The following is a 25,641-nucleotide window of genomic DNA, read 5'->3' as shown; positions in this document are numbered from 1 at the left end:
ACAAAACTGTTCAAAATAAAATACTGAATTTCACCCATGGAGACTACTAAGCTGGACCTCTCTGGTTGACCCTGCATCAGGTATCAGGGGCATAAGCTTTTCAGAGAAAGCTACCTTGACTTTCCCAGCTTCCAACCTCTTAGCTAGCAGCCTGTATTTCACTTCTAGGACCTCTCAACTGCATTTCCCCATCACAATTACATTTCCCCATGTCACTGGTGCCTACATGCACCACAATGACTGATTCCTCCCCAGCACCATCCACCAATCTAGACAATGTGAGACATTTGAAACTTTCACACCAGGCAGGCAAGTCAGCATGCCCACCACACACCAAGCTATCTATGTTCTAAATGACTGATTCTTCTACTGACGGGATAATTCCACTCTTCAGAGATGTATTCTTGGCATAACAAAGTATCTATGCACCCCTCAAATGCATTGGTCCTTTTTAAGGGATCAGTTTTGTCCTCCTCAGGGTGAGGTCTTCCTCATTCCCCTAACACCAGGGGAGCTGTCAGCTTCGGAGTGGGACACAGCTTTTACATCCCCAACTGCCTTGTCCACCAACTTTCTCTACTTCTCCTAGTCACCATCTTGTGTCCTGAAGACCAAGAGCTCATTGTACTAAACACATACCCACAACTTCTGTTCAGCAAACAGGCTGTCATACATGTGACATTATGTGCAATACACTGGAAAGTCCCCATGTCTCTGCTGGCATACCTATTTTTCTAGTTTGTTGAATTTCTGTACCTGGGAACTAACAAGTGAAAAAAGTAACAGTGATATCAATAATCTATTGGGAAGATGGTGTCGCATTTTTGCCTGCTACAAATGATAATAGCCACAGGCCATTAAAACATGCAGTATCCCTGTGTCTAAGATATATGTGGGTTATACATTCCAAATTGGAAAAAAATGCGTATTTCCTTTTTTTAAGAAAAGAAAAATGAGTCAATTATCCAAAAATAATTGTTATATCCAGTGCTTTTTTTTTCTTTTTTTAAAAAAATGTTTAGGGCCATGAATACCCCTGCATCCCCCCATAAATAAAGCACTAGTTATATCTTTCACTATACTGAATCAAGGGCAACAATGAACCAGAAACTCAGTGCTTCATATAATTTGAAGAAAATATTTTAATGTAAAAAGTGCTTAGCAGTATTGCCAATACAATCCAGTACTCAACTATACTAAAGATTTGTGAATCTGTGGGGGTGTGAACAGAGAACTAATTGTCCGACCCCAGGACTCAAGAATGAAGTATATTCATTACAAGATGTGCTACAGTTAACACATTTTCAGCTGAATAAGAGGTTTTGGTTACTTTCCCCACACCCCACACAAATAATATCTTGAAGACTTTGATCCAAATGCAAAAGCTACACAGATGGCACATAGCTATTCTAACAAAGAAAGGCCTTGAGAAAACCATAAATTTATTAGTTTAACACTGGACCCCCTGTTTGCTGGAGCTTCAGACTGTTGCTCCATATCACAATAGTGCTTATAGTTCTGAGTGTAAACTATATCTCAATCTACATACGTTAACTTCTATGTTAACCAATTAATCAACTCATCATAATACTATTTACACTACTGATTTTGTTAAGCGAAGATCAGGTTGCTGACATATATGCATAATACTGACATTTCACATATCAATCAGTTATTGAAAAAATATTACACTATATGCATGACAGTTGAGGTCCTTAAAAATATGTCATAAGAAACCTGATTTTAGGATTTAAAGCTGGAAATACTCTGAAATACAAACAAACACTTATGGGGAAAATTTTCCACAAATGATTAGTTTTCACAAATGAAGCCTAAGAGTAGGCTCATTTAGTCAAAAAGGCATGCAGAAGTCCATATTTGGTTACTGGAATGAATTTGTATAGCAGATCCAGAATTAAGCATGCACATACTTGTGCATTCATGGGGGGGGGGGGATGTTACACACAAAGCCTTCAGGTGGGCCTTAATTTATTAACTATGCCGCAATAACTATCAATTCAACCAAATGAAGGATAATCATAGTAAGCGCATATTTTGTTTGCATTTATTTAAATAGTGGCAACCACTTTCTACCATACCACAGCCCCCCAAATTAAGTCTGACCCCCACAAGCTACTATTTGCCCTAGGAGGAAAGTAGCTACTGGTGTCACAAATAGCTTCCCTCTATGGCAAAAAGCAGCTGCTGGAGTTAAAACTTTCAGCTGGGATGGCAGGATGGGGAGAATGGATTAAAACCCCTCTGCCCGGGCCATGGCCCCATTGTGGATCAGTGGTCCCTTGACTGCTATTTACAGAACAAAATGAAAAAAGACAAATACAAAATATGTAAGTTGGCCCTCAGAATGGGTAATATATAGATTATGAAGGTTCCACTATGGTCCTAACATATTGCTTTACAGCTTTCCCTATGAGAGAAACTACTGTTCTTGTTGATTGCAACGAAACACTGCCCTGAGATAATAAGGTCTCAAAAGCAGATGTTATGATCAACATAGCAACAGTTACATGCAACACCTCGACCAAGTTATATGCAGAGAGTTATCACCAACACATGAGACTACTTCAGAATGAAGCTATAACCATGGAAACTTGAGATATACAGGGAACTAAAAATCCAATCAGCCCAGGCTAGGCTACTATCCCTCCCTAAAAGCACCTAGGAGCACACAGATCTCCCCCATGATGCCTCCACTGGGCTTCACAACAGTTTTAGAAACTGATATATAAGCTAGATGCCAAATAGCACCTTAAAACTAGGTTACAGTTGCCACAATGGAATGTCTATTCGCCAGTGGGTTGGACTATTAGACCCTCGGGGTCCTTTCCAACACTACATTTTTTTTTATTGGGTTTTATAAACAAGAATCATGTTATACAAACAAATATCTATGAAACTATGATCCCAACTACATTGCTTGACTGTAGCTTGCTCTGAAAATAATTCACTTGTCCCACACACAGTGGAAACTGTATTAACTATGAACTAAGGCAGGTTTTCTATGTCATCAAAATTAGACCCATAGCAGTAGCAAAGCATGCCTGGCTAATTCCTAACAGTGCTTCATAGCAAATATCTCTGCAGCCCTAGGGCACTCCTTCTCTAGGTCTAAGTAACAATGGCCTTTAAGCACAGGCAGCTCTTCCCTTATCTCAAGACAGGGGTTGCAGCATTATGCACACATACAATCCTGAGTGAGTATTCAAGAGCTGAAAATCAGCTCTGTTCTACACAATTATTTCAATAGCTCAAATCATTTGTATCTCCCTAGTCCTTCAGTCCCAAGCAACTTACCCTTCCACAATGAGCTGGTTAGGCTTTGAAGAAATCTTGGTTTATCCTGAACTAAATAATATAGCTCCTCTCACTTTGGCCTCCAACTCCCTGCTCTGTGTCCTAACACTTTTTGCCACAAGAGTCACCAATGCTTTGTTCATCTGACTAGTGAAAGCAAGCAGCAGAAGTAGAAATAACTGGCATGGGGTTAGTTGCCAAACTGGAAAGACAGGAAAGATATCTTTGACAGAGTGCAGGGTACATTTGTCTCAACTCATGGGTAAATGAGGATGCCGAAGTCAAGGAGAGCTACAGGAGTGTCCCTAAGGTTTGCTGAAAAACTGGCACCTTTAATGTATGTGTATTCCACTTGAACTGCTCACTAACGTTTAGAAACGTATAGAAAACCAGTGATTTCATTGGAACGTGCTCCAATATGCCAGCCAATAACTAATATAGCATGCACAGCCAGTTCATTTACTCACAGATATTCCTGCTATGTGAACATCCACAACAGGTTGCTACATAGTAGCAACTAGTCACTGATTGTGGAGTGTTGAATCTTGCAATTCAATCTACACTGCAGATAAGAAATAAAGGATAAGCAGGAATGCTGTGCATGCTAGTTTCTTCAATGCTTTGGGTGTTAGATCAAGAAACATTATGGAAAGCCAAAGAAAAAAAATAAGCTAGTTAAAATTTGACTTTGCATATCTTTGTCACTATTTCCCCCCCACAAAAGATAAAAAGACCCTCAATGTGAGATTCCTAAATGTTATTTGTCCAGAATTTCTTGCAGAAGTGTCCACTCTTAAATGAAACAAACATTTATAAATTCAGTAGCATAACAATGCATTCTGAGGTACTGCCCTTTTGACAGAAATGTTTGATCAACAGTCTGATGGAAGAAACTTAAAAAAAATAAAATCCAAACAGGGACTAATAGCTCCAGCACTGTGGCCAACATTTCCTCTTAATAAAAGATTCTTGTGTCTAACGCTGTGTGAGCACCATTGTGGAGCATACAATAGTTGCTCTTGTTAGCCCCCATATACTGCAACATCTCTGCTTTGTTGGAAGTACAAGCTTTATTAAATCACATTCTTTTCAGAACTCAAGTTTTACAAATGGGAGAAGATATAGCAGACACAAGAGATAACAATTGTAGATAAAATGTGGACATATACCTAAGCTAAGCTTTTCTGGTTAAATAATATCAATAGGAGCTAGAACTTTGAGCTTTGCAGAAGGGCAACATAGCAAGATACAAAGAAAACACTAAATATATGGAGTTAATTTTTAATTTTGTACTATGCTTGCATCAGAGCCTTGCAGACATTTGAAATAATACAGCAAAAAACACGGGATTTATTTAAAACTATATTAACTTAAAACCAAATATTTTATATAGTTGAACCTTAAAATATAATCTAATATTCAGAAGCACAGAAAACAGGTTCAAGATTATCTACATCAGGAAACAAAAACAAAAGAAGATGCTCCACATACTATGATTATTTAAATCAATCCAAGCTGGGTGAAACATCAAGACAGACAACAAGAGCACTGCTCAGTCAAAGCTTACCAATTACAGTAAACACTTTTTAGTTTTGTTTTCAAAACCAAGTATTCTATAGTAGTAGCATCCTCTCTACAGAGAATGAATGTTTTAAGGTTCAGCAGTTATCATTCCCACCATTTCTAAAGTGAAGAGACAAGTGCAAAACCTTATATAACCAAAATGTAAGCATCCATACATAAGAGGAAGTTATGGGGATGCTTGGTGGCCAATAAATGCTGGCTGACTGGTTGGAGGATGGAGAAGAGAAGGGAAGTATGGATGAGTGCAGGAATGGAGTATCATGGGAAAGGACATGACAAAGTACCATGGACACTGAATAGAGCCCCACAGTTGCATTTTGTTGGAAGTCCCACTTATTCTATTTAGTGAGTAACTTAGATTTTTGACTGCTTCTGTTCAGAGACTGAGCTACCTGCAACGAATTTAATCTAGTCTGGCTCTGTTTTTGTCTACTGTTAGATAATGGATGCAAACTCACCAACTGGAAATAAATGTGAGCATGACAAAAGAACGATTAGCGTAGACTGATAGTGCACTCCTGGTTCTACAGCTGTGTCTGGAATTAATTCCAGATTGCAACAGCAGCCAGGGTACCATTGAAAAGGCCACAAAACTTTCCACTTAACACCCGCAACTGTCATTCATGTTAAATTATTGTGCACTGGGCTGTATTGAAAAACAGAAGTATCAGTATGCACATAGCACATCCAAAAGCATTTCCAGTATCATCAGGTACAATTTAAGGTACCATTTTGGGTCCAAAATAATATGGGTTGAATTATCAGAGAAAGTATTTGTTCATCCAATGTGTCTCATCACAATGTCCAAGTTGAAACAAAGACACCCACCTGTATGTCTTATCTGGCTGGCAAGGGTGTGTACAAAGTGGTGCACTTTGAAGCACCTGTAAGAATGGACTGTTATCTTCTCGAGTGTCAGAGCTCAAAAACATTTATGAATCATAAAGACCAATTTGGCCTGGATTTTAAAACTGAAGACTAAGTTGGGTGAGATTGTGCTAACACTGGAAACTTTTCATTAGTTTTATCCTACCTGTTTTATATGGTTTTTATATTAGCTTTCCTTTTCCTGGCCTCTGATATAAAGCAGGCTGCACATTTAAAATTGTTGCTTCCTAGTGATTTTCTTGAAGGCTGGAACAAGCTTAGCCATCTCCCAGGGAAGACCAGTTCAGGTTGGGACAAACTGCTTCTTGTTCTGAACTAGAAAATAGAAGTATTATATAATATAGTTATTTGCAATAATACATAATTTGCTGTTCTTAAAATTAGAGGAAATCTGTTCAAGTATCAACTTTTGTTATAGTCTTGGCTACCTCACAGAAACTAGAGCCCTTAAAAGAAAAAAGAGAATTAACATATTTCAACGTTTGGCACTTTAAGTTTTCTTCCATTGTGTGGAGAACTCCAAGGAATATAAATATTCCACCTGACAAAATGGAACTGATGGCACTGTTGCAACAGTATGGAACATGTTCACCACGCCAAAAAAATTCCTTTATTTCTCTAAGGATCATGAAACATAGGATCATGAAAAGAACAAGACAACTAAGTTGAAGATATTATCTGAGCTTAGTGCAAAGTAGTTACTGTATATTTTGCTCTATAAGACTCACTTTTTCCCTCCTAAAAAGTAAGGGGAAATGTGTGTGCGTCTTATAGAGTGAATGCAGGCTGCGCAGCTATCACAGAAGCCAGAACAGCAAGAGGGATTGCTGCTTTCACTGCGTAGCGATCCCTCTTGCTGTTCTGGCTTCTGAGATTCAGAATATTTTTTTTCTTGTTTTCCTCCTCCAAAAACTAGGTGCGTCTTGTGGTCTGGTGCGTCTTATAGAGCAAAAAATACGGTATATTAAAAGATTCATCAGGACCACATGGGGCTAAAGTTCGTTTTTCAGCAGAATCCCAAAGCAGGACCTCTATAAAAAAGGGATTGCCTCACTGACCTTCAAGCACTGGAAACTGTAAAGAAGGTATGTGCCAATTTGGCAGAGCTGACTTGAACACAAGATATGTGCCAAAGGCGAGTTCAACCCCTCATCAGAAACTCCCTGTTTTTTACTTTAGGTAAGACCACACTTCCAAGATAAATCATGGCTTTATCCCACAATATCAAAGTCAAAGGTCTGCTTTAGAAAAGTACACAGATTGGTGGATCTGAACAGGTCAGGGACGAGTCAAAGCTGTATACTTCTGATCACTTAATATCTTAACATTTTAAATTATGTATTTGCATTGTTCATAAAATGGGATGCATGCTTTTGCAGCACTAATTGTCATTTAGAAAATACCAAACATTAAAAATGAAAGTATCTCAAGATTACAAGCATTTCATTCTAACTGAACAGAGTATATTATTCAATGCTATACATCACCCTGAAGAGGAGCATTAAATCCGTAGAGAGATGCAGTTAAGAGGCTTGGCTCTTGATTCTCACTCAAACTGGATGTGAAATCAGAATGGTCACATATGCACACATGAGTGAGTGTGGTAATAAATACTTCTCTCAGAAAGTGTTGAGTGCCTTTGGTACTTAAGAGAATGGTAATATAGATTCAACTAAGTTGTTGTGCTTGCAAAAGCCAGTATTTTTGCGGAGAGAACCCTGAGAACAAAGCATAGGTTGTGTGTGTGTGTGTGTGTGTGTGTGTGTGAGAGAGAGAGAGAGAGAGAGAGAGAGAGAGATCATTCCATCTAGGAAGCAGAAATACTTGCATTGGCAGAACCATACTGCAATGTTGAATCGCATCCTATTGTTTTTCTAGTGGGAGAAAACAATCATTACACTCTCATTTAAACAACTAGTGGCCAGTGTCTACCATCCCTTTTAGGGGCAAAATGTGCAAACATGTTGTGGCAGCACAGCTCCAGAATTTCCTGTCTGGCTTTCAGCTAATTTCTGGCATTGAATTTGCCCTATTCACTTAAGTGTAAGATCTGTATTGGGACATTTACTATCTATTCTCCTGAACCTCTCAGTGGCTTTTGATACCATTGGCCATGCTTTTCTTATGGATTGTCTCCAAAAGATGGAAACTGGGGGAACAATGTTGAAGTGGCTCCATTCAAACCTGAGAGGACGCAGAAGGTAGTGCTAGGTAATTATGAGGTTCTGGAAGATTGCTTAATATCTGCATGCAACTGATGGCTGGGGTGCAGAGCTCTCAGTATGCTGCTGATACCTAACTATCTCTCATTTCCATCTGATCCTAGGAAGGGAGCTGAAAGGTTGAACTAATGCTTGGTAGCTGTGAGGCACTGGAACAAGCTGAAGCTTAAGTCAGACAAAACATAAGTACTGTTAGTGGATGGACTTTTGTTTGGAGTGTGTTTTGGATGGGGTTAGACTCTACATGAAAGACTATGTTTGTAATTGGAGGATATTCCTTGATCTCAAGTTGCCTGCAGACGGCAAAGGTGCAGGCAGAGGCTTTTTTGTTGTAACACTCAACAAGGGTCAAACTATCACTATATTGTTTTAGGTGACTAGCAAAAACATGTCTGTTTTAAAAGGCTTTTACCAGACTGTTGGTGGCTTTGGGTTTTCATATGAGAGGTTGGCTTTGATGTCAGTACTTGTGATTTAAAGGGTATAGTTATGTAATTTTTTATTATGCTTCAGGTTGTAAACGAGCTTGAGTTCCTTTCCAAATTAGGCAGAGTAATGTTTTGAAAACAAACATAAACAAAATAAAAGGCTGGGATCAACCCTTCCCCAGTCAGTTGAGAGGCGGTGGGAACTACCTGTGCAACTTTTAATTTAAAAAAGGAGAAAATTTGATGATTTTGTACCCCGTTGCTTCCTTAGTTAGCCACTAATACCAAGTGTTTAATCCAAATTCCTGGCCACTTGATAAGAGCAGTAAAGCCACTGCACCTTCCATAGCCACACTTCTCATGCTGGCAAGGGTGAAAGGGAGAGGGAAGGAAAAAGTAATAATAATAATAATAATAATAATAATAATAATAATAATAATAATAATAAATTATTTGTATCCCGCCCTCCCCGGCTGAGGCTGAGCTCAGAGCAGCTTACATCATAAAAGTACTCCTTCACTGTGCCAGCTCCTGGGTTGACACAGTAAAGAGCCCTGGATCAAGCCTGCTGCACCAACAGTGACCCAGGAGCAGTCCACCAGCACTAGAAACATCAGGTTTTGGTGAGTGCTGCCAGTGGTAACATGTACCTGCCCTTCGTTGGCAGGGCTTCCCCTCCAACAGCAAAGCTCCCTATCAGCAGAGGCTTGCTCAGCAGGGCAAAGCTGGGCACTTTTGCTCCATCCAAAATCCTTCCAACACAATGCATTAGAGGACTTGGTTGTTCTATGCACTGGCTAATAGTGTAACGGATATTTTTTTACCAGGAAGCATTTTCATATGTAATTATCTTTGCTGAAACTGTGAATTAAATACACCATAACTGGTTTCAGTAATATCAATCCCCAGTATGTAGTTGTTCACTGCATGGATATTTCAGACACTGTCTTCTCAACTGACTACACATTGTGGCAAGAAACCAATTCATTCTCCCTCACCAGAAAGCAGAGCCATTGTAAACCTCCAACAGAACTAGTAGGGCAAAATGGTCTAATGGTGACAGTGTTGCTTGCTTTTACAAATTTGTTTCTGAATTTTAAACTTCACTATCTCATGTCAATTCTAACTCAGGTGGAAAATACAAGAGTGCACAAGCTTGCATCAACGGACTAACAAAGTATAGTATACACATAAACAACAGCTACTAAATTAAGAAGAAGAACGGAAATGATAGTGGCAAGAGCGGTAAAAAAGTTTCAAGGCTTAACATGAAAGGTACATAATCCCCCTCCCCCATAAGTTCTCTTTAAAGATGTGAAATAAGGCTTGTAAAAAGTTAATCTTTAAGACAGAAACTACCTTAATGACAAATATTAGAGTATTCCTCATTTTTTCCATAAAAAAGCTTCCAATATACCTTTATGGACTATTCAGATATAGCGATTACAAGTCACAGTCGCTTTTGCCATTTAATTATCAGCAATGTGTCTCACATAGATTTTTATTTACTTTCTCACACCTCACATACCTTAAGTTTCAAAGTCCAATTTCTGTTTACATTTGAAGTAAAGCACCATGTTTACTGCCCACATAAATATTTTCAAGTTGGCTTTGCAGCCAGCTATGGATTGCCCTGACTACTCCAGTAAATAAGCATTGTGAAAACACAGATGGAAGAACTGATCCCAATAGTGGCTGGCTTGTATGATGCCATAGGGATCCTGCTTGTCTCCTATACAGTGGTACCTCAGGTTACAGGCGCTTCGGGTTACAGACTCCGCTAACCCAGAAATAGTACCTCGGGTTAAGAACTTTGCTTCAGGATGAGAACAGAAATGGTGCCGCGGCAGCAGCGGAAGGCCCCATTAGCTAAAGTGGTGCTTCAGATTAAGAACAGTTTCAGGTTAAGAATGGACCTCCGGAACGAATTAAGTTCTTAACCCGAGGTACCACTGTACTGTTTAAATATCCATGTGAAACTGCTGGGTGATGTTGCCTATAAGTTTGAGGTTTGGTGTCAAAGCTAATTACAGTACTCAAGTTTCTTTCAGATTTTCCCATCTGATCCTAGGGAAGTATTAGATGTCCTAAATAGGTGTCTTGGATCACTGAGGGACTGATTAGTGAGTGAACAAAATAGTAATGCAGACAGATGAAAGTGCTGTTGACTGGAATTCTGAAACTGACTTTTAGATAAAGGCTATTTAAGGCTTTACTTAGAGGATGGACTGCTCCCATGTTAATCTACTGTTAGACATAGATCTTCCTCTATGTTCATCTACTATTTAAAGTATATTGGAGGAGGGATGACATTTCAAGAGGCCACCAAGTCTAGAAGTCACTTCTGAGGAAAAATCAGATCCATCCTTTCGGGCATACCAACAGCTAGTAAATGTGCCCTTGGAGTGCTTTGGTAGCTCTATTTTTGAAGGGATCTCCCTCTTTGGCTTGATATTTTCTTTCTTTGCTAGGATTTGTTTTGCTTACAGCTACTGGTTTTAATCAAATAGCTGTTGATTTTAATAGAGAGAATAGTTGTTTTAATATATAACTGATTGTTGACTGTCTCATGGATGCTTTTTTATTCAAAAGCCAGAATATAAAATATAAATTTAAAGTGCTGTTACAACCACCATAAAACTAGATATATTCTAAAATGTTCACCAAGGACATGAATGAAGGACTGCTAAACACTGGCATTTTTAAAGTGATTTTTCATTCCATGTATCTGAAATTGATATATAATAAGGGATTTTGGATGGACCTAACACTTCCAAAGGTATCTGATCTGTTAAGTAGAATGTGCAGGAAGCAATGTAATGAACTGTGTAGGCTCTACACAAAGAGTAAATGAGTAAATGACCATGAAAAGTTAAAGTGCGGCTTAAATTCGTGACCTTACAAAAAATGGCTTTTACAGTATCACTGCTGAAACAGACATACAGTAAAACGGAACGAGTATGAGAGCCTGCAAATTTTGAAGGAGCTGCTTATATTCAGGTACTGTCTTTTTTTCTCCCTTGAATTTTAAAGGTGTGGCTTATATTCAGGCCAATATGGTAATGCTTTACAAAGTCCTTTGAAACCTTGTAAACATTATCATTTGCAAGCATTAAAAATTCAATTCGGCAGGAAATCTCACTAGGGGCTGTAATGTGAAATGAAATGAAAGTCACACTTGCCCCTAGAATGACCAGCAAACTGAAAATACAGAAACAACACAGTCATACCTCGGGTTAAATACGCTTCGAGTTGCGCTCCGCAGCAACCCGGAAGTAACAGAGCACGTTACTTCCGGGTTTCGCCGCTTGCGCAAGCGCAGGTGCTCAAAATGACATCATGTGCATGTGCAGAAGTGGCGAAAAGCGACGTGTGCATGCGCAGACGTGCCGTCGCTAGATACATTTACCTCTAGATGCGAATGGGGCTCCAGAACAGATCCCGTTCGTATCTAGAGGTACCACTGTACACTCTTTCCAAAACCTCATTTTAAGCTAATTTCTTCAATGCTCAATTGATTTTCTTCCATTTTCACCTCGTTTTCCATTATTTTGAAGTTTCCTACATTGTAGGGAAAGTAGAAACTGCCTTCTCTTTGGAGTATCCTTTTAAATAATAAAAAGCTTTGAACACATACTTTGGATCAACATACCCAATTTATTTAGTCTTTACTTCAGACTTTTTACTACTTCTGCAGCTCTTTTCAGAATTTATTCTACTTTGTCAACATCCTTCTTGAACTGTGACATCCAGATGTCTCACTAGTGCTGAACAAAGCTCCATCTATACTTTTTATGGCTGCAATACTACACATATTTTCCTGGGGGTAAATGTACTGAACTCATTGGGACTTCAGACTAGAAATGTGTAAGATTGAAGAGAGAGCTGTGGCTCTTTTACATACACAAAACGTTTTAATTTTCTAACATCAAACTAGTAATCTTGGGTGTATTAAGGAAGTTTGCTTCGCTGTGGGTTAAACCACAGAGCCCAGGACTTGCCGATCAGAAGGTCGGCGGTTTGAATCCCTGTGACAGGGTGAGCTCCCATTACTCGGTCCCAGCTCCTGCCAACCTAGCAGTTTGAAAGCACGTCAAAATGCAAGTAGATAAATAGGTACCGCTCTGGCGGGAAGGTAAACGGCGTTTCCGTACGCAGCTTTGGTTCGCCAGAAGCGGCTTAGTCATGCTGGCCACATGACCCGGAAGCTGTATGCCGGCTCCCTTGGCCAGTAAAGCGAGATGAGCGCCGCAACCCCAGAGTCGGCCACGACTGGACCTAATGGTCATGGGTCCCTTTACCTTTTACTAGGTTTTGCAATTGCAATTTCCTTAAGTTTTACTGCAAGCAGTTCCTTTTGACAGACGCACATTTCCTAACTTTGGGTGCTGCAAGAGATACACCCTTCCTTGATATGCCAATTTTTTTCTTGCCAAAGCCAGTATTCACTATTATATAGGCATGACAGGGAAGTCACACTATGGCACAGATTCGCCTACACTGGAATAATGGCTGCCAAGACCCAGAGCTTTATTACAAGGGCCATATTCTTTATCCCCAGCACGGAGCCCCACCCAAGGGAACAACATCTTAAGGAAACAGCCAGAAGGCGTAAAAATACCAGGGCGGGTTGAGATTCATTCTCCACCTTCCACAAACATTTGGCCATGCCCAAGAAAGCTTGGTTCCTCATTATGAAAATTGTGCTTGAAAGACCTGCAGTTGGGGGGGGCGTGTGTGTGTGCAGTTGCAAACTGAAGATTTCGTGCATCTCGCCCAACATGTGCTCATGACAACCCTATTACACAACCGCAGGAGAACAAGACATCAGCCCACGACCTAGAAACCGTTTTCGGCCGCTTCTGGATGGAAAGGGGTGAGGAAAGCGAAGGAGAGAGGCAACCTGCGTTAAGTTGTCCCCAAGGCTCGGTATTGCAACGAGCGACCTCAAACTTGCGCGGCGCTGCTCACAGCCGCCCGTGCACCTCCACCTCCGGGGCCTCAGACCCAGGCGGCGGCGGCAGAACATCTTTCCCCTTGGCTCCACAACTCCGCTCCGCCCGCGGTTTCCTGGCTCTCTCGGGCCTCCGCATTCTCCAAATTCTTAAGAAAGGGTACAGTAACCATGCCCTCAAAGAAATAAATAAAATAAACTCGTGCTCCAGTTAATACTCAGGCCCCTTTCCACTTGGGGGTGCGGGGAACGGAACAGGCCGCCCCACAACGAGAGCGTCGTTTCCCACCCGGCCGCCCTCCCTCAACTCTTCCCAAGCCGCACCAGGAGAGTATCCGCCGCCCAGACGCCCCACCCCACCGGCTTTGCTTTCCGAGTCTCCTCCATCCGGCAAGGCTCCCCTCAGAGGAAGCCGCGGCACCCCATCTCCCCTTCCCCCGCCCACCGTGGAGCGGAACTGCCCCCTCTCGCCTCTCCTCACCCCCCCGCGCTCCCCCTCCCTCGCCCACAGAGCCTCTCGCTCGCGACCTCCCTGCGGCCAACGGTCACCCGCCCAACCCGCCGCCGCCGTCCCTCACCGGCACTCGGGTCCTGCCGCGCGCACGACGGGCGGTTGCGCCTCCTCCCTCAGAGCCGGCTCGCGCTCACCACCTCCCTCTCTCCCTCAAGCCCCGCCCGCTCCGACGCCTCCCTGAACGAATCCGCTTACTTGCTGCTGCAGGTCGTGGTGATGCTGCTGCCGCCCGCGGCTGTGGTGGCGTTGGTGCTGCCGCGCCGCTATATGCCCAACAAGCGGCCCTGGAGGAAGGAGAAAAAGAAGACGCGGGGGCGGAGAGATTAGCCCGCTGCGATTGGCGCTCGCGCGACGTTACAGCCGGCAGCGCGCCACTCTGCCCTACGCCGGCCGTCCCTGGTTGGTCGAGGGCCGCGGAGGCCCGCCTCCCGCCGTCCGATTCGCGTCCATTCAGAGCGCGGGCAGGTTGGCTGCCTCTCAGTTGCGGAGGGAGCTTGGCCAATAGAGGGAGAGGAGAGGAGCAGAGAGGGTCGACTCTGCTGCGTCTCGCCTGGCCTCGCCATTACCTTGGAGGCAGCAGCTCCAGGCGGCCGCCTGTAGAATGAGCATTGTCATAATGAAAAAGCTGTGCACCGGCTGCGCCTTCGGCTCGGCATTGCTTATCACGGCCTTTTCCCGCTAGGCACGTATAGGTTTCCCGTGGTTGCGTCCGACTCGAGAAAGGGAAGTTGCCGCTGCTCGTCTAGACCTCCGGATTTCCATCTCGTGATCCATATCCTTACTATTTCCAAAAGCTAGTCCACCGACTCCTTTGAGTTATCTAAGTGGCCCCCTATTGCAACTTAATTTTTTCTTCAGTAACTTGGCGTTGAACGTTAGCACCAAGTCATCACGTACATGGACACAGTGGGGGTTTTTAGAGTCCTGCACAGATGTAACTATGGACATAGGAGCCAACTCCTAGGGACCAAGGTCCCTTTGCCCCACATTCAAATAAAACATTTGAGGGGGCTGCCACCCCAAAGTTGATGGACATCGCCAGGGCTTTTTTTCTTAAAAAAATGCTTAGGAGTACTCATTTTCCTACTCATATTGAAATACTGCCCCTCAATGAGGCCAAACTTAGATTCACAAAATGTTTAGGGGTATGCATCCCCCCAGAAAAAAAGCACTGGACGTTGCCATTCAAATAGTGTGCATGCTGTGGAAAAGTTCAGGGTGGCAGGAGAGGATATCTTGTTTATTAATATATTTCCTAACTTGCGTTTGCAAGTTCCTTTACTTAGCAGAGTGCATTCCCTTTCTACACAGCAGAAAACTTGTTGCAAACTTGTGTGAGTTTCTTAAGGCAATATGCAATTCAATCTGGCTTGTCCAGATTGAAATGTGTTTTAATATTTTCCTGGTAAGACCCCTTGAATCCCTCCTAAAAGAATAAAGGCACCACAGTCTTATTCATAAGTAACAAAAAAAAAAGTTTACTCACGATCAGGCAGAGCACAGTGTGATCCCTGAAGGCAGGCTTTAGGCTTAAAGTTTCAAACATATACAAACAGGTTTACCCCTTATGGGAGATTTACCTAGTGACTGCAGGCTAGCAGTCCAGCAGTTCACAGGACGAAAGGAAGATAGAAAAGAAAAAGATTTGCAGCATGCCTTGGCCTTTTACCATGTCTGGAAAGGTCACGCCCACCCACTTGTCACATGCAACGAAGGATGCTCCAGCCCAGGAGGAACAGAAAGTTTTGACTGGCTGCACCAAACATTCCTTTGCATGTCTACTTTAGGAAAACAAGGAATGTTGTATTTGACGGCTCCCAATGGATTACACCCCACACATGCGCCACATCATGCGATTGATTATGCAGGGCAGGGCTTAACTGCCCTCCCCTCAAATATTCTATTCAAGTTGGCATCCCTGACTATGGAAGTCTACAGTAGTTTTTTCCAGCACAGTGCAATAGATTCTTTACCTTTAAGAAGTGTGGTACTGTATGTTGAGGGTAGGAGGCATATCATTTATTGGCACATAGATTATCTTTGGGGCTTTAAAGAAGCTTTGTGTATCATGGGTGTTAGCTAAGTGCTGGATCTCTTGACCTTTTTTAATCCATCAGGTATACAGTGTATCTTAGTTCTGTGTTTCTTCTTTGAACCTCAGCGTTAGCATTGGCTAAGATATTTGTCAGATAATACTTGTTTTGCATTTGTAAGAATGCAATAATTTAGTGTGGCAACATCAGTACTTTGAAACTCCCTGCCAATTGAGATCAAGCGGGAGCCTTCACTGCACCCTTTTTGGCACCTGCTAAAAGCATGCCTGTTTAGACAAACCTATCCAGATGCTTAGAAAGTTCAGGTAATTTTAATCTGTTTTAGTATTTTAACCTTTTTTTTTTTTAAGTATTATTGTGAATTTTTCTCAATTACAGTCAAACCTCTGTTGACAAATGTAATCAGTTCCGGAAGCCCATTCAGCTTCCAAAATGTTCGACAACTGAGGCGCGGCTTCCAATTGGTTGCAAGAGCTTCCTGCACTCAAGCGGAACCCGCACTGGAAGTGCAGCTTCCGAAAAGCGTTTGAAAACTGGAGCATTTAATTCCGGGTTTTTGGCATTTAAGAGCCAAAATGTTCCAAAATGGAGCCATTTAGGAACCAAGGTTTGACTATATATTGCATTATCTTTTTGTAAACCACCTTGAGGTATTTTACAATCAAGTCATGTACAAAATTAATGAATACATAAATAAGCAATGAAGATGTGGGCCCTGGGGAAAGCGGGGTTCGTATGTGACACTTTTGGTATGGAGCTGCATCTTTACAACACAATAAATGTTGGGTCTACTTAGGCCCACAACATTTCATTGCCTACAAGAGTTGAATTTATTTTATCTTGTCTGCTGTGCTTACACTGAACAAAATACAATTTTCTAAAAGTTTTCATCCTTGCTGTCAACCTCAATACAAAGAAACCAACTTTCCAAATACTAAGCTTTATTTTTTAAATAGAATATTTGATTCGCCTTTTACCTTTGATGCTAAATAAACGTATTTACTCAAGAGTCAGCTGCCTCGTTTTCCTGGATATGCAGTATTTGGATTCACATTGCACTGAAGAATCCTTGTAGAACTTTACATTTCTGTAACCAGTAAAACCTGCTGTTCTGATCTATAACTTACCCTACCTTTATTTACCTTTTTGGCATTTACTTTATAGACACAGAGTTCCATAGTCTGTATAAAGTTATAAAGATTGTTGCGTCTCTGGACCGTAATAAAGATTGATGATGATGAGTTATAAAGAAGTTGGTGCAAAAAGCTGTACCCATTTCAGCAACTGATGTACTGTACTCACAGCAATCTTGTTAAGTATGGTGATTTAATTCACTGAATTTGTAAATGCTTGTATGTATTACAATGTGTTTACATTTGATTGGTTGGTAGCTGATTTGATTGGTTGGTAGTTCTCATGTGATTGGCTAACGTCTAGTAAGGGAGAGACTGCATTTTATGTGAAGCAAGATGACTGTGTTTCAGAATCCACTATGAACCCTGCTAAGTTGAATAGAGTGTTGGAGTGCTGCTTCTTTGAAGTAAAGAGCAAAACTGAAGGAGAAGGTAAAAGTGGAAATCTCTCATAGGAGCACGGATTGGTATTTGTGGTATATATCTTCTGAGGCCCTTCTTTGGGTGCTTCCTCCTTGAGAGGTCAGGAGGGTAGCAACACAAGAACGGGCCCTTTCTGCAGTGGCTCCCAGTCTGTGGAATGCTCTCCCCAGGGAAGTTCGCCTGGTGCCTTCAATATACACCTTTAGGCACCAGGCAAAAATGTTCCTTTTTAACCAGGCCTTTGCCTGACTTGATCTACATCCTATACCCTTTTTAAAATGCTGGCTCTTTTTTGGGGGGGGGGGGGTTATTGGGTTGTTATTGTCTTGATTTTATGTATTTGATATTTATGTGAACTGCCCTGAGACCTTCGGATATAGGATGGTATAGAAATTAAATAAAAGAATAAATATCCCATACTAAGTGGGATACTAATGACACTCTCACTGTGAAAAAAGTAGCTGTGAGCCTGCCTACCCCTTCCTGTCTGGCAGTACATGCCTATATTTTACCGTATTTTTCGCTCTAAAAGACACACCTTTTCCCCTTCAAAAATTAAGGGGAATTGTGTGTCCTATAGAGCGAATGCAGGCTGCGCGGCTAAGCCCAAAGCCAGAACAGGGAGACGGAGTGCTGTCAGCGCTCCGTCTTGCTGCGCACCGCTCCGTTTCGCTGCTCTAGTTTGGGGTTAGCTGCGCAAAGCCTCCGCAGGGCAGCGGGGTGAAGGCACCCCGCTGCCCTGCGGAGGCTTCAAAGGCTGTCCCCGAAGCCAGAATAGCTGTTCTAGCTTGGGGATGGCTGTGCAAAGCCTCCACAGGGCAGCGGGGTACCTTCACCCTGCTGCTCTGCGGAGGCTTCAAAGGCTACACTCCAGGGGCTTCAGGCAGCTATCTGCAAGCCTTCCGAGTGCAGCAGGAGTTCCCGCTGTGCTCGGAAGGCTTGTGGATAGCCGCCTGTTCTGGGGTCGGGGGACCCAACCCCAGCCCCACGCCCCACAGCTAAAAATGATGCCAAGACAGCGAGCGGGATCCATCCTGCTCGCTGTCTTGGCTTCTGCCAAAGCCACACGCAGCCTCTCCCGGCTGGAGAGATTGCGCACAGCTAAAGAGGAAGCCAAGACAGCCAGTGGGATGGATCCCGCTCGCTGTCTTGGCTTCTTTGCTCTTTGGGGCTGGGGGGGGAAAAGTTTTTTCTTGAAACCCCCCCCCCCTAAAAACTAGGTGCACCCTATGGTCCGGTGCGCCTTATGGAGCAAAAAATATGGTAATGCCATGGCACTCGAGTTTTTCACTCCCACACTCCAGCCCATGATGTGGAGCAGGAACAAGGAAACCAAAGGTCTTTTTGGTCCGGGGTGGGGAACCTGTGGCCCAAGGGTTGCATATGGTCCTTAGCCTAAATTGATGTGGGTGGTGGGATCTTGGAGAAAGGGCAGATGGCTAATGGAAAAGGTGGGGTCTAAACAGATGGACTTATAGAGGCGGGATTCCTTTTGGAAGTGATTAGTTCAGACCTCCATCAAGGGCAATCTTTCTCTGCTCAAGAAACCTGCTGGGCCAGTAGGAACAGAGAGAAGGGGTTATCAGAAAGAGCCACCCACTTTCTCTTTGCACTATTGGCTTCTGCCCTGACCACCCTCAATGTATTGATCTCAACAGAATATCGATAAGGGAGAAAAATATTCTCTGTGATGTGTTCTGTCAGTTCCTTTCAGGTACAGGGACCTTGGATGACATTGAGCCTCCTACAGTTACATTACTGTGATATAGGCTGCTTCTCTGGTGGGGTAATTTGGGTGGAGATTAATCATCTGGTGGAGGATTGCAACCTTGAATTAAGAGCAGCACAAATCAAAGTACCGGTATGTAATTGCACCTTGAAACCTTAAACCTGTTTGTTCCTGCAGTTCCTAGAATTGTGGTTAGGAAAGCCATGGTGAAACAACTTCAGAGATTCTTAGACAAGGGTGGTTTTCTTGGTCCATGCCATTTTCATTGCAAGCCTAGGCTTGTGACTGAATTAGCCTTGGTTGTCCTTTAGAGAAAGGACTTGCGGAATGCCACCTTCTACCTAATCTTTGATACCATTCACCATGGTATTCTTCTGGACTGACACTGTGGAATGGATATCATTGACACTGTGTTGCAGTGGCTCCATTCTTAGCTGCAGGGTCACACCCAGAGAATAGCACTGGGAGAGCTCTATTTTGTCCCCAGTGCCATTCGACATCTATATAAAGCTACTGAGCAGTGCTATTTTTCTAGAAAAAGAGTTGCTGAAACTCGCCACAAACGCCTCCCTTATTCTCTTAGAATGGCAATGGTGCCCACCTGAGAGGTGCCGGAACTGAGTTCTGGCAAGTACCAGCTGAAAAAAAGCCCTGCCACTGAGAGTGATCATTAGGATTGGGGGAGCAAGGTGCCATCAGTATGCTGATGATGCCTAGCTTCTCAATTACAGGAGAGGCTGTACAAGCCCTAGACTGGTGTTTGAATGCAGAGATGAGGGTCAACAAACTGAGTTGGAGGGAAAGGTGAGGCAGTTCTGGTTGCCTCCGCTCAAAAAAAGGTACAGTGGTACTTGTGGTTACAAACTTAATTCGTTCCATAGGGCCGTTCTTAAGCTGAAACCATTCTTATCTTGAGGCGCACTTTCGCTAAAGGGGCCTCTCGCTGCGGACACACCTCTGGCGCACAATTTGCATTTGCATCCTTTTTTTATAATAATATTTATTAATTTCAGTACATAAACATAACAAAAGAGAAATTTGACAGTAATAAAGAGAAAAGAATGAAATAGAAAAAAGAAAAAGAAAAGAGTATAAAACACAAAATACAATGAATCACCACAACATTAATTAAATAGATTCCATCTTCATAAACATATTATCTGACCTCCTCAAATCTCTTCCATCTGAGTTTCTTAATAATTATATCTTTCATAATACCATATCAGAGTCAGAAGCATATTTCCTAACTTATATATTTAATCCTAAATTAATCCTCAGCCTAATTAAATATTTCAAGTGATTACATATCTTTAATATTACAATATTTATTCAAATAGTCTTTAAATTTCTTCCAGTCTGTAGGAGTGCAAATATCCAGAGTGTGGGGTCAGGTGGGATTACTATGAGGAATTATAAAATATGCATCAAGCCATTGTGTCCACGATGAATGCATTGTGTTGACTGGGTTTGATTCATTGACAATAATTTCTGATCAAATCCCACAACCCTCTGCATCTCTGGCCATTTCCTTTGCTGCCCATTTCAAGTACACACTTAGATAGGCAGGCTCCTGGGTCATCAAAGACAGTGGGCAGCTTCTTTGAAGTAGCTTTTCCAAGATGTTAATCTTAGGATGTTAATCTTGGGGTCAGGAAACAGATCTCACATAGTGATAATGATCATGCTGTCCTTCTGGCCATCCTTCTTATCATGTATATTGCTTGTTTATCACCTCTGGCACTCCTTTATAGTTCTGTTCATTGTTTATCCCAGAAATATGTGTCCTTATTTTCCCCACGTAGGGTTTGTTGAAATGCTCAGAAGAAATCTGATTGGTTCTTATGAACACTCTGTAAAAAGCTTTTTTGTGAATAAAACAACCTGGGCCAGGGGCTGGAGGCAGAGACAGACGGAGAGATTATTATATGCACCCTTCCCAGAGTCTTGCTGGTTCAAGCCTCTGTGTGTATTCTTATTAATCAGAGTTCAATCCTTCCTTTACTTTGGGAACACCTCACAATCTTCTTGGTGTTCCTCTTCTTTCTGGTTGCGGATTCTCCCGGTGAGGTCAGCCAGCTCCATAAACTCTATCGTCTTCATCTGCTGTAGGAAAATGGTTGCTTATGCATGTAGGAAAATGGTTGCTTATGCATGTAGGGAAATGGTTGCTTATGCATGTAGGGAAATGGTTGCTTAAAATGGTTGCTTATGCATACTGGCATGGAAAGAAAGTCTATTGCAGGGCAAATAACAGCTCATGCCCTGCAGTGATTGGTCCACGTAACATGGTCTGAGGTGGTGTGATGTACTGTACTTTCTTAGTTTCCGATACATTGTTGTATGTTGCTGCTGAACTCTACAATAAAGGCGGGCTGCAGCTTTTGAGTGAGAGAGAGCCCTTCAAAATCCATCTTGGTGTGTGAGATCCTTTCAAGCAATCTTGGTGTAAGGCTGCCTCATCCCAAAAAAGACGAGCAGGCCTCGTCAATCTGCCATCCTTCAACCGTTGGTAATTCTTGTATTTTCCATTTTTTGGCTAGCAAAATCCGTGCAGCAGTTGTGGCATACAAAAATACTTTTACATCTTTTTTGGGCAGTTCAGCACCTGTTATTCCAAGGAGAAAGGCCTCTGGTTTCTTCATAAAGGTATATTTAATCATTTTTAAACATTCATTATAATTTTTTCCCCAGAAGTCTTTTACCTTGGAACAAGTCCACCACATATGATAGAAAGTACCTTGCTTTTCTTTACATTTCCAACATAAATTATCACAATTGTGATAGATTCTTGCCAATTTAACAGGGGTTAAGTACCATCTATACATCATTTTCATTACATTCTCCTTTAACATTGTACATGCAGTAAACTTAACCAGTTTCTTCCAAAGTCTACCCTAATCCTCCAACATTATGTTATGTCCCACATCTTGTGCCCAATCAATCATAACCGATTTTACTTGCTCATCTTTTGTATGCCACTCCAATAACAAACTATACATCTTAGACATATTTTTAACATTAGTATCTAACAACTCCATTTCCAGCTTGGTTTTTTCAGATGCAAAACCTTTTTTCTTGTCAATCTTAAATAGTTCATTAATTTGGTAATATTGAAGCCAGTTTACTTTATCTTTAATTTGTTCGAATGATTTTAACTTAAGTCCCTCCCCATCATCAACCAATAAATCTGAATATCTCAACCACTTATTTTCCACATTGGTTTTTTTTTTTATAAATAATTTTTATTAACAGGCCAATCAAATCACATTAATTCCAAATCATATTAATTCCAAATTACACAGCCAATTTTTTAAATTTTGTTGGGGGTACCCATATTTCGAGCTCAGAAAGGGATCAAACATCTCTCTTGCTGCTGCTTTGATGTACACAGTTCTGTCAAAATAGTATTCACAGTTCTGTTCAATCTTCTCTTTATTATTTTCCTCATCTTCTTGTTACTATCATATATTCCTTTCTTTGTGATCTCTGGTAGTCTCACAAGCGGGTTGAAAACAAACGTTCTTATATCCTGTGTGGATTTTACACTCCTCCAAGAGCCATATCAAAATGAACAGACGCCATCTCCGTGCCTCCGTACAAAGCATTCCAAGTCTGTCCGTTAATTTCCACAAGCCTGCCAGTCTCTTCTCAATTTTCTCAGCGGGCCCTGCCAGGTCAAACTCACTGTCCGATATAATAACAAACCATGGTCCTCCCCCCCCCTCGATCATCCTGTGGGCAGGCCTGCCGTAACAAATCTCTTTTTAACTGCGTCACAAAGAGCTTTCATTCCTTTCTCGATGTTCCCACCAGCCATGTCTTTGATTAGTAATTTAGTTCCACACAGTTCTTAATTATCCTGCTTGTAATCAGTAATTGCAACGATTCTTTCTTGGGGGGGGCGTTATTGGGTACTCACATAAGATAAAAAAGAAAAGTCCCCCCCTTTCCAGTCCCATTCCGACATACCGATCCTTTGATGAGTCTTCTCCTTGATTTATGAGTCCAGCCCGTCGCTCCACTTCACAGAGATCATTTTAATTAGCAGTCTTATCTCCCGATCTTCACTCAAAATATGTGCATTTGCTTCTCTCTCTAATTGTTTATTTTGAGTTGCTGCAACCAGGCCACGCAATCAGAGGCAGCGTCAGGGATAGTCGTCTCCCACAAGGGCTGTGTGCCTAGTGCCCTCACCCCCTTCTTTCGAATCAGGGGGTGATTTATGGCAACCGCAGGCAAGACAGTGTCCCCCATTCCCTTGGGGTGACAAGGGAGGCTGCATACTCCCATATCAGCCTCTTAATTACCTTGTGTGAGACAAAGAGATGTTATTGTCGGCCATCTTCCAATGCGCCCCTAGCGCGCCCCCCACTTATTTTCCATATTGAGCTTTTTTTGTGCCTGCGCTTACATCGGTGAGATCCATTTGGGTTTTTTTCTTACCAAAAGGTCCTGGTATCTAATCCACACATTGTAGAGTGCCTTCCTAATTATATGATTCTTAAAACCACTATGGGCCTTTATTTTATCATACCAAAGATATGCATGCCAACCAAACCTATTATCCAGTCCCTCAAAATCCAAAATATCTTCATTTTCTAAATTAACCCAATCTTTAATCCAGCAGAAGGCCACAGCCTCAAAATATATCCTTAAATCAGGCAGGGAAAAACCTCTTTCTTTTGAATCCGTAAGTAATTTATACTTAATTCTCAGTTTTTCCCCTTGCCAGATAAATTTGGACAAGGCCTTCTGCCATTCTTTAAAACATGTGACATTATCAATAATAGGTAAAGTTTGGAACAAAAACAGCATTTTCAGCAACACATTCATCTTAACCACCAATATTCGACCCATAAGTGAAAATTTTAAATTTGACCAAATCTCTAAATCTCTTTTTATTTCATTCCATACTTTCTCATAATTATCTTTATACAGATTCAAATTATTCGCTGTTAAAATTCACACCCAAATATTTGACCTTGTTCGTAAATGCTAGGCCTGTTTTTTTCTATAAGGGTTTTTCTTTCATCTTTATCTAAATTTTTGTCCAATACTTTGGTTTTGCTCTTGTTTAATTTAAAACCAGCCAGCTGCTCGTACTCCTGTATCATCTCCAGTGCTTTCACTGCACTGGTCTCTGGATCCTGCAAAATTAGAACCAAATCATCAGCAAAGGCTTTTAATTTATATTGCTTAGTACCCACTACAATTCCCTTGACTTTCTCTTTTTCCCCTCAAACTATTCAGCAAGACCTCCAGGGCCAAAATAAATAATAGATGGGAGAGTGGGCACCCTTGCCTGGTTCCTTTCTCAATTTTAATTTCTTCCGATACCACATTATTAAAAATTATTTTAGCTTTTTGTTCTGAATAGATCGCTTTGATACTATTTAAAAATTGTTGACCAACCTCAATACTTTCCAGATTTTTTTGCCATAAAAAGCCAGGAAATATTATCAAAGGCTTTCTCCGCATCAATAAACATTAATAATGCTTTAGAATTTCTTTTAGCCTCTAATCTTTCCAAAATATCCACTATGTTTCTGATACTATCTTTCATATGTCTTCCAGGCAGAAGGCCTGCCTGGTCTTTATGTATATATTCTGATAAGAGTTTTTTTCAATCTATTAGCCAAAATATTTGCAAATATTTTATAATCCACATTAAGTAGTGAGATTGGTCTGTAATTCTTTACATCTGATCTATCTTGCTCAGATTTCGGTATCAGAGTTATAAATGCGTCTCTCCAGGTTTCAGGTGCCCTCTCCCCTCTCAATATCTTATTACAAACCTCTGCCAAAGGTTGAATTAGCCAGTCTTTGAAAGTTTTATAATATTTGGCAGATAATCCATCCGGTCCTGGGGCCTTGCCCAGTTGCATCTGGTTTATTGCTATCTCAACCTCCTGTCTTGTAATCATGTCATTGAGTAGTAGTCTTTTATCTCCGGGAATTTTCTGCAATTCATTTGTCCTAAGAAATTGCTCAATTTTATCTTTATCCTCTTTACCTTTTTTATACAGTTGTTTATAATATTTCTGAAAACATTTTCTAATATCCCCAGAGTTTTCCACAGATTTTCCCTCTGATACAATATTTGTAATCGTATTTTGTTTCTGTCTCTTTTCTAATTGCCAAGCCAACAATTTTCCACATTTGTTTGCAGATTCAAAGTTTCTCTGTTTCATTAATTTTATTTTCCATTCTATTTCTTGATTTATAATTTGAAAAAATTGAGTCTGCAACGCTTTAATTTCTTTTTGCATTGGCTTTTCGGCTTTGATCTTAAACTTTTCTTTCTCTTTAATTTGAGATAGAATTGTTTCCTTTTTTTCCTTTTGCATCTTTTTCTTTATAGCATTCTGTTGTATGAAGAATCCTCTCATCACAGCTT

At 41.4% G+C, this 25,641-nt stretch overlaps 1 protein-coding gene across 22 annotated transcripts in view; it reads right to left on the bottom strand.

Annotated features, from left to right (window-relative positions):
* The window catches only part of FAR1 (fatty acyl-CoA reductase 1), a 36,489-nt gene extending 20,948 nt beyond the window's left edge, over nucleotides 1-15,541 (bottom strand). For 2 of the 22 annotated variants that reach the window (XM_083420869.1, XM_083420856.1), the window contains exons 1-3: nucleotides 15,392-15,541; nucleotides 14,101-14,189; nucleotides 5,933-6,102 (exon numbers count right to left, since the gene is read on the bottom strand). The gene's annotated coding sequence lies outside the window, so the exon portion shown is untranslated. Of the gene's footprint in view, nucleotides 1-5,932; nucleotides 6,103-10,748; nucleotides 10,943-13,751; nucleotides 13,947-13,969; nucleotides 14,213-15,391 lie in introns of those variants that run through there. The other 20 variants (XM_083420850.1, XM_083420853.1, XM_083420870.1 and 17 more) reach the window with 15 other exon arrangements.
* Nucleotides 15,542-25,641: the final 10,100 nt, after the last annotated feature.

Source organism: Podarcis tiliguerta (assembly GCF_965153285.1).
Source record: "Podarcis tiliguerta genome assembly, chromosome: 1".
Lineage (NCBI taxonomy): Eukaryota > Metazoa > Chordata > Lepidosauria > Squamata > Lacertidae > Podarcis > Podarcis tiliguerta.
Note: the sequence above shows the minus strand (reverse complement) of the source record. Positions and strands in the feature narration are given on the sequence as shown.